Source organism: Corvus brachyrhynchos, unplaced genomic scaffold, assembly GCF_000691975.1.
Source record: "Corvus brachyrhynchos isolate BGI_N302 unplaced genomic scaffold, ASM69197v1 scaffold91, whole genome shotgun sequence".
NCBI classification, from domain to species: Eukaryota; Metazoa; Chordata; class Aves; order Passeriformes; family Corvidae; genus Corvus; species Corvus brachyrhynchos.
Genome location: NW_008236442.1, coordinates 5,917,547 through 5,935,160, shown reverse-complemented (window position 1 = coordinate 5,935,160; position 17,614 = coordinate 5,917,547).

The window sequence follows — 17,614 nt, the reverse complement described above, 5'->3', positions numbered from 1 at the left end:
CCCTTCTCTCCATCCTCATTTCAGAGCAAGATTGCCCAGCAGAGTGGTTTTTTCTTCACATGATTTTTTTTCTCTCATTCTGGATCGCAGTATATTATAAATCCAGCAATCTTTCCACTTTCCTACAGAGCAAGTTAAAAATGGAAGGAAGGCAGAATGTGCAGAATTAGTGAGCTTGCTGTTAGGCCTGAAGTGCAGGTGTGTGTGTGCCACGTCTCAGTTTTGTGCCTCTGTGGGGAAGGGGCACTGGAATAACCAGGGAATGCTGCTGTGTAGAAAAGTAGGAAGCTGCCCAAGTTTTAAATAAGAGGAAAATCAATGCAGTCCAAAGGCTGCCTCCAAGGAACCAAACCACATTTATAACTACGTCTGTCTTGTTTCTTTTGCCTGCAAACTCTGCTGGTTTGGCTAAACTCCTCCAGGATGGAGGCTAAACTCCAACATGGATGGGAGTATTTTGGCCAGAAGGCATTGCCTCTTCATGTCCTGGCCAAAATACTTCCATGTGCTCTCTACAATGAATTTTGGCCTTTCTGAGATGATTTGGCTGAAGCAGCAGGTAGGAAATGGTTTATTGGATCAGAGGGAGAAGGTGGGGCAGGGAAGGAGTGACCATGGGGGAGACCCCACTGCCCCACGCATGGAATTCTTCAGCCATCACACCCCACAGGATGACAGGCTGCACAGTTATCAGGGATAAAAGGATCCCCACATCCCTCAATCCCTCTCTCTGTCATCCCCTTTCCCTTTAGACCCCTTCTCCTCAGTTCTGGGGATAACTGGATGCTGTGAGCTGGTTTTAGGCTCTGTGGTTGCTGTGTCCTGGGCCACCCACCTGCGAAAGTTCACGGTCATGGTTGGCTTCCCTACAGATTTCCCAAGGGGGAATGAAATGTGCTGGAAACCGAGAAACCCAATATCAATTTCCTTCTATCCTTTTATTTTATTTGATTCAAGATTCAAGGACTGTGAAACATTTCTCCGTTGTTTGGCCTCAGAGCAAATTTACATTTTATTACATAGATCAGATTTTTTCCCTCTGTGTTTATGACCATGGACAGCGAAAGTGAGAGAATAAAGAGAGAAATAAATATGGATACACGAGTAAAAAAAATTGCATCGTTCACTAAAGCAGCCTCAATGCCACAGCTGAAAACGGGCCCCAGTTCATATGCAGCTCACAGGTAACACAAATTTTCAGAAGCATTTTTAATACAGATGATGTATCACCTAATTGCATAATCACAGGATGCTTCGTAATGGCTCAGTGATTCGGGGGAGATAAAAACTTCTCTGGCAAGCTCCGTGTGATCATAAGCTTTAAAACTCCAGAGGGGATTGCCAGGTTCTATATATGTTTTTGTCAGCTTTTTAATTTGATATTTCCCTGAAATCATTAGACTATAATGGGCTATAAAGGAGGAAACATGGTTTTTCTTCTTTTTTTTTAAATGCAAACATCTAAAATAGATTACCAAAATAAAAGTTAGCTAAATTTGATCTAAAAGGCCAAATTCATCTTTCTCTGTGGGTAAATAGTTCCAAGATAGTAAAGGTGTTAGGGCAAAACAGAGGAAATGTAGTAAATGCAACAAAGTCCATCAGAGGCAGAAATTAATGGATTATGTTGTGGTACAAATTGGCACTTCATTTCAGCTCAGGATAAGAGCAATGCAGAGGGAGGTGGTTTTGTAAAGGTCAGGTTCTACCTTTGACCTTCTTGCTCAGCTGTTCAGTTGTGTGAATAACCCCTCCAGGGCCATGGGCTGGGCGAGCCACAAGTGCCAGATCTGTGTCCTCCAGGTGTGGCCAAGTCTCTTCTGGGGTTTTAGGGGTATAATAATGTTGGTGTCTTCGTTGACAAATGGGATGGGGAACCTGGACAGGTGCTCCAGGAGCCTTTTATTATTTTATTCCATTATCAATCTCACACACTGAATTGAGACAGAATTGGTACAAAGCTCGCACTGCTAAGGTCATCTGAAAACTTCTTGGTTGCAAAGCATTCTTAAAAGCTATTTAGCCAATTAGCATGCTCCTAAAAGTTACAGACAGCTGTCTTAACCAATCATAAACAGCGCACATACAGCTATCAAACACAGCTCTGGCTTGTTATGCCTTAGCATAACAATATTCCATTATAAGGCTTAAACTGATCTATCTTGCTAAGCATATTTTTTGCAACTTCAAAATCTCTCTAAGCCAAACCTAAAAACTCTAACCATTGTTTCTAAATGTCCTTGCTGCTGCATAACTGTATCTTCTATCTTTTCACAATCAGAGCTGAATCCTAAATCGTTTTGCTTCATTTTCTGAAACCTACTCTTATTTCCTAAAATCCTTTCTACCTTTTGTGTTTCCCCACATAATAATGCTGCTTTTCCCATGTCACACTGTGCTGTAGCACCTCTCTGCTGCTGGGTCACAGCCCTAAAGCTGCCTGAAGAGGAGCTTCCTGTATCCTGGGAGTAACTGACTTTAAATGGCACAATGCCTTGGAATCAATACTTTTTACAGTATCATGGAATGACAGAGTGGCTTGGGGTGGAAGGGCCCTCAAAGCCCACCGAGTCCCCCCCCTGCCATGGCAGGGACACCTCCCACTGTCCCAGGCTGCTCCAAGCCCCGATGTCCAGCCTGGCCTTGGACACTTCCAGGGATCCAGGGGCAGCCCCAGCTGCTCTGGGCACCCTGTGCCAGGGCCTGCCCACCCTCCCAGGGAACAATCCCTTCCCAAAATTTAATCTAACCCTGCCCTCTGCCAACTGAACAAACACATTTGTGTTGCATGAGCCTACAAACATGACTCATTCTCATCAATAGGAGAGCATACAGGATGAGCATCTCCAGAAATTAAGCTCCTTGGCCCTGATAAGGACTCAGGTCACTGGGACTCCCGGTGACCCTGAGGGGCTGCAGACAGCATTGCCACTGGTGTCCCAGCATGTTTCTTCCAACAGGGACATAAATAAACAAATAGGGAGGTAGATGTTGAACTATCTCTGTGGAAGATAGTTGTTATCTGCTTTGACTGATAGGTTAATTAACACTGAAATTAGTGGGTTAATTTGGGGAGGGAGGAGAAGAGAGCTCTGATTAATGGATTGATAACATTGAGGTATATACTTTGTTAGATACTAGCTTGCATGAAACCCAGAAATGACCCAGTAAATCATGCCTGATCCTAAATGACTGAAGGTCCCTCCTCCTTTTGAGAGAAGCTAAAATCAACCTGCCAGCCTGGCAGACACCAGGCCAAGCCCCCTTCTGTCCCCTCCGTGACGGGAATGACACTGTTCACTGTGCAGGAGCACAGACAGAGTTCTGGTGCTCAGATTCCTCACTGCTGTTACACATTTGCCACTTTAGCACAGCTCTGGGAGAGTTTGAACGGGTTGTTTAACTGAAAACAGAAAAAAAAGTTGGTGTGCAGCTGGGAAGTACATTTGCAATGAATCTGCTACTGGAGGAGTCAAAGGCCTGGCTCCTCAGCAGATATTAAAATGCTGCCACTTTCATGGCAAATCAGGAGAACCTGTTCAGTGGAGCAGGCACGGGCTCATTAATGCATGGGAGCTTAATTTGCTGATGGATGTGCTGCAGAGCCCTTTCTGCACCGCTCCCATGCCTTCCCCATCTCGGCATGGCAGATCTGGGAACGAGAGGATGGACTGTGGGACACCCCTGGAATGAGGAGTGTTCACACCAGAGACACCACAGCACACACTGAACCTGCCTCTGAACCTTGCCAGCACTAAACCTTTAAGAGAATTAAAAGTGAGATATTGGAGGAGTTGGATGCTACTTCATCACCCAGATGCATTGCTGCACATAACTGTGAAACACAAGGCAGCAGCCACGATAATTTCTTCAGTTCCTGATATTAAAGGATTTCTGGGTTCATTAACCAGTCAGGTCTGTAACAGTGTCTGATAAATTGAGTTGCCTTTTGTACAGCTGCATTATCTTCATGTCTTTTCCAGAAAGCGGAATTTTACTGACAAGTGCGTGTCACACTTCCATATCTCCCATTGATTTTCCATTAATCTGCATTTCCTCTCGCACTTTGAGGGGAGTAACGCAGAGCTACACGGTGTCCTGATTAACACCTGAGTGCAGCAGCGTTTGTGGCGTGCTTGATTATTAATAGAACAAGTGCAGGTAATTGCACTGGTCGAATCGTCCCTGTCACTGATTAATGACTATGTGCACTTGTCATGTTTTCAAGATCTGAGGTGGAAAAGGAAAAGCACAGAGATTCACGTACTGTCTGAAAGGATTTTTTTTTGTGATAAAGACAACTGTTTGGAGAGAGAACATTTGATATCTTATTATAGATTGTAAACATATACCATCTAAAATTAAACAATTTTAGTCTTGGCTTTTGTTGCAGTCATAGCAGAGTGTGACTGATGCAACTCAGTGTGATACAAAGTGCTTTCTGAAAGATTTAATATAGTGCTTCTCCTCTGACTGAATTTAATCAAACTGCATTTTAAACAATACCTTGCCGGTCATGAAAATCACTGTAAAATGTAGGAATAAAAGTATTCCATGTGATGCATTTATGCTACAGCAGCCTTCTTATGCAGCCTCCCTCCTCAGTAGTTCAGTATATGTTAATACCATCATCTCTCTTTGAATTTTAAATCTCAGGGAAAAAGAGGTGGGTAAGTTCCCCACTGTACTGCTGCTATTTTAAGTTGTCTTCTTTTGCATTTTCAACAATTGCCTTCACTCCTCAATGGCCTTTGTACAGCCCTGGCAGAGTTAAGTACTTGCATTTTTGAAGGTGAAAAGAAATCAAAATAGCAGTAGCAGAAACCTGAGTCAGAGCCCATAATCCTGTGATACGGGGCACCAGGTCCATGGAAAAACACTGCCAAATAACTGGATTCAGGATGGGAAATGCACTGAATGAAGGAAAATGCTGGCCACAGCTAAGGCAATTGCCACAGAAACACCCAAAGGAAAGGTGCCATTGACACAGAGCACGTAATTCAGGAGTTGGTGTGCGTTGAGAGCAGCAAACACAACCTCAGAGGGGTTCTGCCTGAACCTGAGGGACACCAGAGCCGTGGCGCAGCAAGATCTCCTCTTTCAGTGATTATCCTGAGCCCGCTGAGGAGCCATTTTTGGGAATGCTTTAGCCTTTACCTCACTCCACCCTCTCCAGGTGATATCCCTGCCCAGCAGTTATCCCTGCAGCACGGGATATCTTGGCTGCTTGATAACGGCTGGGAGTCATTTCATGGATCAAGTGGCCGCTGTCCTTGGTCTCCACGTGCACAGGTCAATTCCAAGAATATTCCATAACCTCTTAAAGCCAAGCTGCATTGGGAATACACCTGATTTCCCACTGCTGAGGAGCTGCTCATGCAGTGCTGGATCCTCCCAGCTGCAAACCCTTTGGGAATCCAGCATGGCTTTTGGCACAGGTCTCAGCAAGAGAAGAAGGTCCCATATTTAGGACACATAATGCCTCATCTCCCTGATGAAGGATGTGGGCTGGCAGAGGTTTTCTCCTGGTTTACACACAGCAAATCCTACTCCTGATGGCACAGGGTGGGATGGTTGGGATGTCTGCACAGGGCCACAATTTGGACTTGATCATCAGGGATCCCTTCCAACTCAGAATATTCCATGATGCTATGGCACTCATTTTCTCCCTCCTGTCCATTGTATTTCCAGGTGAGTTGGGAGAATAAATCTGGTTTTTCTGGCCGGTTCCTGGTCACCTCTATGGACATTCTTTAAGTGACAAACTCACTCCCAGAAGCTGTTGAAGTTCCTATACCAAAACCACCTCTGAGGCCCATTTGGTCCCAAACAGGAATGCACAGGCACTGCAGTGCACAGAAACTGTTATTTTTCAGGATGAAACCTAAGCCTCCTTTTTCTCTCCCAAGGGATACCCTTTCTCCATTTCATAGCATGGTTTGGGTTGGAAGAAAACTTAAAGCTCATCCAGTTCCAACCCCTGTGTGGTACCTGGATGATTCTGGTGCCTCAGCTCTGTGTGGTGTTATGGGAGCCACACGACAATGAAGAAACTCAAAATAAATGTCAAAAGCTCAGCAGAGAATGACTCAGAGCAGGAGAGTTGGAGGAAGTGGGTGGAGAATTACCAAGTTTCCACACATTTATCAGGCTTAGTCATAATCTCGCTGCTGAGAAGCTAAACCATGACAAAAACTGGGGGAAATGATGGGGGTGTGAAGTGGCACTCCAGGTGCTTCAGCAAATTGAAAAAAAACAGCCCTGGTGGCACCTCTGGAGTGCAGGTGAGGCAGGAACAGAAAACCTCTGTTGGAGTAAGGTCAGTCTCGTCATGGATCTTCCCAAAGGAAGGGTGGAGAAGAGCTTTACCCAGTTCACCTGGAGACAGGGATGGTTTGGCTTGGGATCACACACAGCAGTGTTCTGGTTTGGTTTCAGCAGCAGCAGGATGAATGCTGGCATCCCAAAAATCCCCATGGAAAATCGAATTCTCACAGAAAACCACATTTCACATTGAAAAAAGATTCTGTTCAGGCCAAAAAAAGAAAACTTTTGCGATACATTCCTCGGAATGTGGATTGGTCCTCATTGCTTTTTCTTCTATCCCTTGATACTTTTTTCACTGGCAAAAAAGATCTTCAGATGTCTGAAGGATTCAGATCTACAGCCACAGCTCCCATCTTCCTGCATAATTCATAGAATCATGGAATGGCTTGGGTTGGAAGGGATTTTAAAGATCATCTAATTCCGACCCCTTGCCATGGCCAGGGCCACCTTCTACTAGAAGGTTCCATTAAAACTAAAACTAGAATTCAACATTTTATCTCATTTTCTTCTGACTGATCACAGATACATTCTACAAGGAAAATTTTTTTTTCCCTTTAAAATCTAAGAGCCATCAAGATGCCACAAGAGGACAGCGAGCCACACTTTGCCTTTTCTTGGCCATCTGCCATGCCTGGGATGGCAGTCAATAACGAGCTGTCAAACAATTAACAGCTAATAAACACACCAAGGAACCTCCTTTGCCAGCCACTGGTAGCCACCAGTTGGAAAAGAATGTTCTGGAGCTGTTGGGTCCCACACCTGGTGCCCAACCAGATGGAAAAGGAACACGGAGTGGGAGATGATGATTAATGAGGAAAACGTGCAGTGATAATAAATATTTAGGCAGGACCTCCCTTTTTGCCAGGTATGGGGCGTGACCACTCCGTGCAGGTGACACAGGACCTGCCATAACTGCTGAGGTGCCACGTAAACCACGGCTCTCTTTCCACAAACCTTCTCTGGTGAAATCCAGGGATGTTCTGCTGGCACTGAAATTTTCATTTTCATCCTTCCAGCAAAAAGGAAAAGGGTGAAGAATACTAATGATCTTATGAAGTCCAGGATCAGGGCGTCTCAAATCCTGCAGGATCTCCCTCTGATGGATTTTGGGCTGTTTTGGTTACCTGGTCGGGCTTTGTGAGAAGCACAAGTTGTAGAACTGCACCAGCAACTTTTCCATCAAGCCAATAAATTCTACTTGAGCTCCAGCATGACAGGACAATTTGGGAAATCAGCCCATGCATCACTCAGAAATTCCAGGCTGGTTTTTGAAGTCTGGGTTACAGTGACCCGAATATTTACATGTCCAACCTCACGCTGGCCCTGGAGTCCAGTTGGGGACAGCACCCACGAGTCTACCTGGGAATAAGTGAGATTTTAAGGACGTGGTATGGAATAGACTTAATTCGGGGAGAACAGGAGAATTAGGGAACTGTCAATATTGCTGCTTTGCTCTGAGCTCTCTGCAGGGTTCTGAGAGCTGAGAGAGCCTCATTTGACCACAGCCACGCAAAGAGATCAGTGATTACTGTCGTGCCTTAAGTTCAGGGAGCCTGCAGAATGCAGGAGACATGCTCGGAAAGAAGGGGAAGCTTAAGCAGAAAAGAAAACTGGTGGGTTCTGGTTTTCTGAGGAACTCTTTAACTCTGGGATCAGACAAAACAGAGAAGTTTTTTGTAACAGTGAGAAAAGGAATGTTTGTATCTTTTCTGTTTAGGAGCCTTTTAGGCTTCTCATCAATTACCCAAATATATTAATGAGCACAGACAAAAAAAATCAGCCCCAGATTCAGTCTCCATGAAACACTTTTGAATTCCTGACTCTCCCTTCCTGCATTCAGACGCAGACAGCTGCGGCTCAGGGTTGAAAGGATTCAGTGCTTTTGAAATTCATGGAAATTGCGGAGAAATTCATGGGAACTGCTCCCTCCTGTGGAGCAGCTGCTGAGCAGGAGCTGTTCCCCAGGGCCCGGGGTGGCAGCCGTGGCTGCTCCCATCACCTGGATGGTGGCCACCGCGTCCATCACCTGTGTGATGCCCAAGGTACCAGCCTGCCGTGGGTGGCTCTGAAATTCCAGTTGCCATTCTGGGAAAGGCCACCAGATCCAGGTGGAGACCCTCCCACAGCAGCACCCAACAGCAGGCAGGTGGGAAAGGGAAAAAGGAAAATGCTCATCACTCACGGCAGCAAAATTGCTTATTCCTCTGCAAGAATTATGTGAAATCCTCGTGTTTGCCAAATCCAGATGGGAAAGGATGGGGCAGCTTACACCTGTCTGGTGTGGTCAGAGCAGTGTGGGGCTTGTTCTGAGTTTTAAGGTGGGTTTTGCCTCATGAAAGGCTGGATAGAAATGGCTGTAAAATGAAAATGTCAGGTTTCACAGCACAGTTTTGTGCCATTATTCCAGTCCTGTGGAAGTGAGAGGGCTGAAACCTCAGGAGCAGGTGAATTGAATGTGTCCAAGGGCACAGTCCCCAGTGGCAGTGCTCTCTTGCCCTCCTATTTTGTCCAGCAATACCCTGTGCCAGCTCTGCTTTGTTCATGAGAATACACAGGAGCAAGCTAAAAATACCCTGATTCAGGGAGAAAAAAATTCAAATCACAAATCCAGAGTGTTTCCAGAGCTTTCCCACACTCCCTTAATGAAGGGGCTGCTTAGTGGAGTGGGACTGATCTTGCCATGGCAGCTGCTGCATCACAGTGTGCTCCACTCACTGAATCCCAGTTTACTCCTGCACATCCAGTGCTCCCACACTGCTGAGGGTGCTGGGACAGCTACATCCAGCGGGGACTCAATGCAGGGGCTGGACATGCTCATCTCCTCCTCATCTGCTGCTGTGTCAGCCTCCCACGGACACACTCCTGCCTCTCTCCTCTCAGTGAGCATCCTCTGAGCACAGTCCTGCACTTTTGCTCCCATTACTTGTCCCTGTGCCTGGGGGAACTGGGAATGTGCCACTCTCAGAGGAGCCTGGCAGAGAAAGCCATGAAATACAGATGTGCAAAGGTCACCTTCTCCCTCAGCAGCCCATCCTCTCTTATCACATTTCAGACTATGCCTGATTCCAGATGAGACCATTCATGGTGTAAATGTGTTTGAGGGAGGCTAAAAAATATCTCTGGACACGTGGAAGTTGTCTGATCACATTAAATACATCATTATTAGAGTTAACTTGGGTTTCATAGGTGCTGTGGAGTCTCATCTAAATCTGTTTTTTCCGCCTTAAATGAGCAGAGGATCCTGCCTGGGCAGGCTCAGGTGTGAACTGGGCAAGTCAAAAGGAAGGACAGGGGAAAAACTCAGTGAGTGGAAGCAAGGTACTGTGATTTTTCATTCATTTTTTAAATTATTCTTTCCAATTTCCCTCTTCTTTCTCTTTCCTCCCTGAACAGCAGGTAATCAGCACCTTTGAGCACTTGTTTCCTCCATTCCAGAAACTCTGTGGAAAGGTAGAAGTACATAGGGAGAAAAATAATAAAAAGTAAAATATATGCTATTGGCATGCCTGTGCCTAGCAGCAGAATTTCTGATGTATTCCTGCTCTTGTCAAACACAAAATGCAAATTTAGAAGGATGTGCAAGAGGCAGAAGAGATGAGAACTTAATAAAAATATCTTCTCAGAAGCAATGAAGAGCCCATCATGTCAATGTTCCCCAATCCAGTAAAATGGTCTAGACAGAGTTAAAAGGAAGCAAAGCAATTTTATATTCGGGATGTGATGGGAAACAAATCAGCATAAACTCCTGGTTTTGGAGTGGGAGCTCTGACAGACCTCTGGGATAGGCTGAGGAAGCAGGTGCAGCATTGGAAAAAATCTTAAATGCTGGGGGAGGATTGCAATGATTTTGACACTTATAAAATATAATGGAATGATTTCAGAAAAAGGTGTTTGTTCCTGGGAAAAGTCTCAGTGCTCACAGTGTCTGAAAATGCCAGAAACAGGTGGGTTTTCAACTGCTGAAAGGAACCAAGGCTCAGTTCCCAGACCATCTGAATGGAGGGGTGGCTTATTCTTCACTTCATGGTATCAGCCATGAAGTGCTGAGGAGCAAGAAACCAGGTGGATGGGGAGATTTCTGTGGAAATGGAAATATCTCTTAAAGCAACTTTTCCCCCACTCCTGGAAGATTCAGGCTATTGCTGCTGATTTACCAGAGTTAAAGAAACCATTTCTCATTGTGGTTTGGGTTTTTTTGCTTGGTTGGGGCTTTTTGGGTTATTTTTAAATTTGTTTTAATGAAATGATACAAAACCACAAGCAGAGACAATAAGATACTTCTCATAAGCGATGGAATCACAGAATCCCAAAATTATTGAGGTTGGAAAAGCCTTCCAAGGTCATCAAGTCCAAGCTGTGCCTGATGCCCACCTTGTCCCCAGCCCAGAGCACTGAGTGCCACCTCCAGGCCTTCCTTGGACACCTCCAGGGATGGGGAAATGCTTGAAGCTGAGGTTCTGGCCAGAAACTTCTGTAAAAACAACCTAAAAGGGAAAAGTAAAAAAAAAAACCAACTAAGTAAGAACGAAATGTAGGTTGACAAATCTATAAATTCACAAAATAAATAACTCCCTGCAGACTGGAAAGGAGCTGCCTGACCCCATTATTTAAAAAATAAAATTTAAAATCCACCTTAGGTGTGTGCTAAAAAAAGATCAGAAAACTTTGCATCATTTTCGAGAGAAAGTCGCCAAAAGTTATTTGAAGATCACATAGGGAAGGAAAAAAAAAAAAAACAAAAACAGGAGAAAGTCTACAGAATTAAATACAGTCAACAAGATTTCAGAAAAGAAAGGTCAGGCTTCAGTAGGTTTTGCAAATTCTTCAAAAGCATGAATTGCCCTGGGGGTTGCAAGGACCAAATGTTCAGGTTTTCATAAAGACATTAGGAAAGGCTTATCCTGGGAGCTTGGGGAAGTGTGAAAGCAAAGTCAGAAACATTTGAAGCAGCTGCCATTTTCCAGAGCTCTCCTCTCAGCTGGGGGAGAGGCAGTGGCTGCCTTCAGCACAGTGACAATGACCAGGGGTGTGGAAAGGGAGGGATGAACCCTTCGAAATCCAAAATATAGCAACAAACTTCTAAAAACCCAGCGAATTTCCTTTTTAATTGCATTTGACAGGCTGTAGGATTTGCCTTAAATTTGGAATACCTCTGCATTCTGATCGAATGGGCACAGGGATCAGGATTTGTCGTACATGACCTCAGAACTGCATGGAAAAACAGCGATTTAGTTATGTTTTTACCGTACTGGATTGTGGCAAAACTAAATTTTAAATAAATAATGGCCTGGAATAAAACTGGATCATGTCAAGCATGTGGCCATCTTTAATTTGAAGTTTCCTTTACTCATCTGGTCTTTTCAAATTTCAACAGAAAAGGCAATTTAAAATTCAAATTAAATTTAAAAAAATGAAACATTTTACTCAGAGTTTGGAGTGGGATGATGTAACAGCTTCAAACCCATTTTTTTTCCTGGAACAGGGAGGTTTTTCTATGGTTGTTTTTTTGTGTCCTACAGAGATTTTTGATGAATTGGCACTTCTATTTTTTAAAAAAAACAGTGTTGGCGAGTTCTCAATCTGTTCCATACCAAAAATCCCGAAAGCCTCACACTGTGGCTGGCAGTCAGGGATCTGTTATTAGCTCCCAGCCTTCGGCAGAGATTTCCAGACATATGGGAAAATATTTGGCGGGGAGGAGAACATTTTGTCAACTGCAGGAAGAATAAACACAGCACGAAGCAGAGAAGTGAGCGCTGGGCTCCGGGATGCAACCAGGGAATTCAGGGAATGATGATGTCCATCATTCTTCATGGCACTGCTGGAGACCAGTGGGATAAGGACTCCTAAAGGCCAGGTTGGATGGGCCTTGGAGCAACCTGGTCTAGTGGAAGATGTCCCTGCCCGTGGTGGGGGCTTGGAATGAGAAGGGCTTTAAAATCCCTTCCAAAGCATTCTGTGATTCCAGGATTCTCCAAATCAGCACAGATGTGGCTCAGCTGATCCACCAGGCAGGTGGGAAAGGGAAGGATATCCAGAGGGAAATGGTCTTCCACTCATTAAATCACCACCCAGCGGAGGTCGACAGAATGCAGGGAATAGCAATGTTCTTTCTGAGTGCTAAGAAGTGCCTTTAAATGCTGGAATCTACAGATGGAAACAGGGAAAATTTCAGCTGATGATGTGCTCCTTGAACAAGGACTAAAGAATATTTATCATAGTACAGCAGACCCCTGAAAAAAGCAAAAATTCCTCTGTTTCTAAAAAAAGATTTTTATTTATGTTTCAAATATTCCCAGCATTAATATTTTTCTTGGTATAAAGAACCACACAAAATATTTGGAGAATCATTTTCAAGGCACTCACAGTTTGGGAAGCAGCAGTTCAAAAGATCCCAGTGGGTGACCTCTTAGCCTGGCTTTTTCTTAAAGAGAAATAAAATAAAACCAAGCTTGCAAAATGAAACTTGCCAGAAAAGTCCTTGGGAAGCAGGAACTGGTAAGAAATGCATGTGGATTAATGAAATGGAGCATTCCAAGAGTATTGCTGCCTCCTTCTTGACCTGAGCTCCTTTGTGCCTGCTCTGCCCGGCTCAGACTCCGTGTCTTTCCCTCTTTGATGGTTACACAAACACCAGCAAATAAAGGGGAACTTATTTTTGGGACTCAGATTGAAGCCCTTGAATGTAAATGGGTGATCACGTCCCTTGTGCTTCCAGGGAAACTGGGAATCACTGGATGAACAGAGGCAGCTTCTAGAGCTGGATGCTGTTCTCCTTTGTTTCATCCATGGCGTGGACACATGGCCAGCACAGGAGGCAATCTCAGGAATGGGAAGAGGAAGAATGTGCCCACAGCCCTTGGTGTCTGAGTGCTCCTAAGCTACTGAACAACCTGCATGGCAAAAGCAGCTCTGGCAGCTTATCCCACACTCATCCCAGAGCACACACTGGGCAGGATTTCATGGTGAGTTTATCCCAGACTGTCCAGCTCATCCCAGAGCACACACAGGGCAGGATTTCATGGTGAGTTTATCCCAGGCTGCCAAGCTCACCCCGGGGCAGGATTTCATGGAGATGTTGGCCCCAGAGCAGCTCTTTACATCCAGGCCTTTAGGGCTATGTCCAAGTCCTTTTTGTTTTCCTCTTGTTCTGGCTCTGGTTCTTGAAGCTCTTTCCTTTGTGTCTAAAAGCTGCTTTTGTGTGAAAGCTGCTGGGAGTGAAGCCAAACATCACCTCTGGCTGGGTCAGGGGCTCAGTGAGAGACACAGCCCTGAGCCCTGTGGATTCTTCCTTGCCCAGGAGAATTCCAACCCCATCCCTGAGGGATTTGACGTCGGTAGGACAGCTGTGAGCAGCTGTTTGCTGTCTCTTGATGGCACACACATTTCTAGGAGGTAAAGGCTCACCAAGGTACGGCTCCACCTGGGAGCATTCCCTGGGGGCTCCATTCCCAACTGGACACATCCAAAATCAATAAATTTAACACAGTTCTACCTCAAACCTTTCTGCAGACTCCAAGCTTCGTTCTCCACAGCTGCGCCACAAACATTTCCTTCCCAGTCCCAGCCTCTCCCATGCCTCCAGCAGCCGGCGGCTTCACCACCTTGTCCCAGGGATGACTGGAAGCAGATGGAGCAGGGCACGAAGTCGCCCTCATTTTCCATCTGCCTCCAGTTACTTTTAGCTCCACGACTCCTTGGCAGGTTGGAAGTCTCCTGGATGGCGCCGTCTGCTGTGGTGCAGCCGGAGCCCGGAGTGCCCCCAATGCCGCGGAGCCTCGTGCGCCGCTCTCAAAGCTCCCACAGCTCCCCTGCTTGTTTTCCTGCTCAGAGAAGAGCTGGTGATGGATTGAAGCCTGCTGCTCATGCACGTAAAAACTTATAGGAATTCCTGCTAGCTTTTATCAAATACATTTAATTAGACACGGTTGTGGGGCAGTGTAAGACAAGAAAAGCCCAAATCTTCTCCAGGGGAGATTCCTGCAGAAAGGCCCTTTTGGTTTTTGGCAGCCATAAATGCAGCCCTACTGTGCTGGAGCACCCTAAAGCAAAGAGCTCAGCCAATACAGACATATGGATTTCTAGTTCAATATTTACAAATATCCTTATCAACTAAAAATTGATGATAACGTGATGGGGCAGAGATCCTGCCTTTACTAAACCATGGCAGTGTTGAAATGCTGAGTTTTATTTTATTATTGTAACCCAGTGAAACATTTATTTGCGCTGGTGGGAGTGCATTCATTTGAGCAGACTTTCAGAAACATTGCAAACACGTGCAAAATTATTGTTTATTTACTTCTTTATCACTTCTTTACCTATTTATGAACTTAATTGGAAAAAACCTCTAATATATTTCTTGTGGTTTCTGCCAGCTAAGGGCTGACCCTTATTTAGGATGAATAATGATAAACACATATGAGGCTATGTTTTCAAATGGAAATAAAGACCATGAGAATAGAGAACATAATAGAGAATAAAATAGAGAATAAAACATCCGTGGAAGTGGCATTGCTTCAGGAGCAATGTCTGTGATGCCTAATTCTGAAGTAATTTACAATTCAGGACCTTGGAAGCAGGGAAAATGCAGTCTTGGTAGCCACTAAACATATAAAGCCCAATACACTTTTACTATGTAAAAAGCAGAATATTTATGAAGCCTGGATCCAGAGTTTGATTTGAACTTAGGCATCCTCCTCAAACTCCAATTTTCTCATAAATGTTCAGTTCAGGATCCATTTTCTGGTGGAGCTGGTAATACCGATTTATTTATTTATTTGTGGTATTTCCATCTCCAAATATCAAAATAAGTTCACCCTGGGTATCATTTCATTGGTTTAATAGGCTTTAAGGCTGAGTATGGCTTAGATTGTGTTGAGTATTACTGTTTTCATTAAAAAAAAAACCAAACCAGGAGAATAAAAAAGTATAAAAAAGGGAAAAAAAAACAGCTTCTCTCGATCCCTCCTGCCATGAATGTGCACTTTTGCAGGCTTTTGCTGCAGCATATTTCCCATGATTTAGTAAAGGCAACTCTTCCTTTCCTGTCCCTGATCCAGGCAAAACTGAAGGTGGGGAGCTGCATCCTCGAGCTGGGAAGAGCCTGGGCACAGATCCATGAACTCTGGCTCCTCTCCTCCTCCCAGGATGACCCTTGGCCAGTTGGTGACCTCCACAATATCAGGAATTTCACAGAAAACCTCGGTGTGTCTCTGCACATTCTCCAGCCCACAGTCACCTTTTGTGAGGTCTCAATAAAGCTCTTTTCCCCCAGCTTGTGTTTAATTTAGAAACAATGTGTTAGGCTGAAAGCAGAAGAAGAAATATAAAGGAAAAACAGGTTTTGACTTAAAGAACTTCAACGTGTGAAATTGGGCTCTTGGCTACAATAGGATATAAAATTTAAAATTTTCAAGAAGATGCATTTTAGTCATGTTCATCCAAACAGATCCACCAGAGACTCAGACAGGAATTATTGCTCCTGGCTGGATAAAACAAAAAGATAGCAGCTGTTTTTCAGAAGGGCTCTTTTTCCCCATTAAAATATTGCTTCATTTTTAGTGCCATGAATTAAAAAATGTGGTTTCTTTATCCTAATGAACATACGACTGCTAGAATTGCAGAGCTCAGTTACACTTCAAGAGCAATTCAAATTTTTTAATCTAATATATTTTCTTAGTCCGAGTTCAAGAGAGCAATGAAAATGTGAAAAAACAACAGACTGAATATTTAAAACTGATGATGCTGGATCTCATCAACCACACATCTGTTTATAACACCTCTCCAAAATGCTTTTGTTAAATTAAAAGTTTGATTTGAAAATAAATCTTCATTCTTGGTGTTTAAATCTGAGAAATCAGAAATTCTTTCAGTTGGGTTTCTTATCCTAAAAAAATCTTTTCTGCAGATTAAATATTTCAGATTTCTCATGGTATGTGGGAAAGAATATATCCATTTTTCCTGCTTATAATTATGAGCTGCCTGGTATAAAGGCTATTTTTCCTACATTCTTTCATAAAACCGTAGACACAAAACAAAACCCATCATGAAATATTACAGAAGAATTTGCAGCTACTCCCTTTTGGGAAGGTTTACACCCATTTTCCTTTTCCTTATGTTCAAGCTATGTGAGAAACACAACAGAGACCCAAGGTGTCCTCAAGACTGTCCTCACAAATCCCTCAGTTGTGTCGTGGACCTCTTGGGGAATGATGGTTAAGAGTTGAATTCATTTCATTTTGTAGCTGCCTGACTCCTTATTCCACATGGAGGGTGTTTTATAGGAGCAATACACCTTTCAAAGAGCCCGTCTAATGGATTTGGGCCTGCAGGGTTCACAACAGAAAATTCAGGAGAGGTGGGATTGGCCACCCTGGAGAGGAGAAGCTTTGGGGTGACCTAATTGTGGCCTTCCAGTGCCTGAAGGAGCTACAGGAAACTTGGAGAGAGACAAAGAGATGGAGTGACAGGGCAGGGTTAGATGGGATATTGGGAAGGGATTCTTCCCTGGGAGGGTGGGCAGGCCCTGGCACGGGGTGCCCAGAGCAGCTGGGGCTGCCCCTGGAGCCCTGGCAGTGCCCAAGGACAGTAAGGCCAGGCTGGACACTGGGGCTGGGAGCAGCCTGGGGTAGTGGAAAGTGTCCCTGCCCATGGCAGGGGTAGAATGAGATGATTTTTAGGTTCTCTTCCAGTCCAAACCACTCTGGGATTCTGTGCTGATGAAACCCAGCAGGTGACACATCCAGAGCAGGAATTTTCCCAGCATGGTGGGACAGCCTGGGGCAGGGCTGTTTGTGAGCATCCACTGAAGGATCTGGGATAAAAACAAATAATCCTGAAGACTGGAGCCAGTGGTGCCAGATGATGACTGCTGGATGTCCTGGGAAGTGAAAAGAGATTGAGCTCTGATAGGTGATGGTTTCTAATGGACATAAATGCAGGTGGCTTTTGGGAGGTGGAAAATGAAGAAGGACAAGTGCAGGGAACTGCTGCTGACTCTGAGGGAGGAGATCCAGGCTGAGCAATGTCAGGCAGCTGCTGCTTAGCGGATATTCGGGGAATGAAGATGAACAACGTCAGAGGAAAACTCCTAAGGAAATGTAAGTCAAACAAAGATATATAATAGCAGAGGATTATTGCAGAGACTATAGAGGGGAATGAAGATAAATAAAGTCAGGCACTCGCTGAGCAGATATTAGACAAACAAAACTGAGTAGAGTGAGATAAGAAAGATCTACAGCACAAACAGTGTCTACAAAAGATTCCTTTAAGTTAGGTCAAGAGAAGA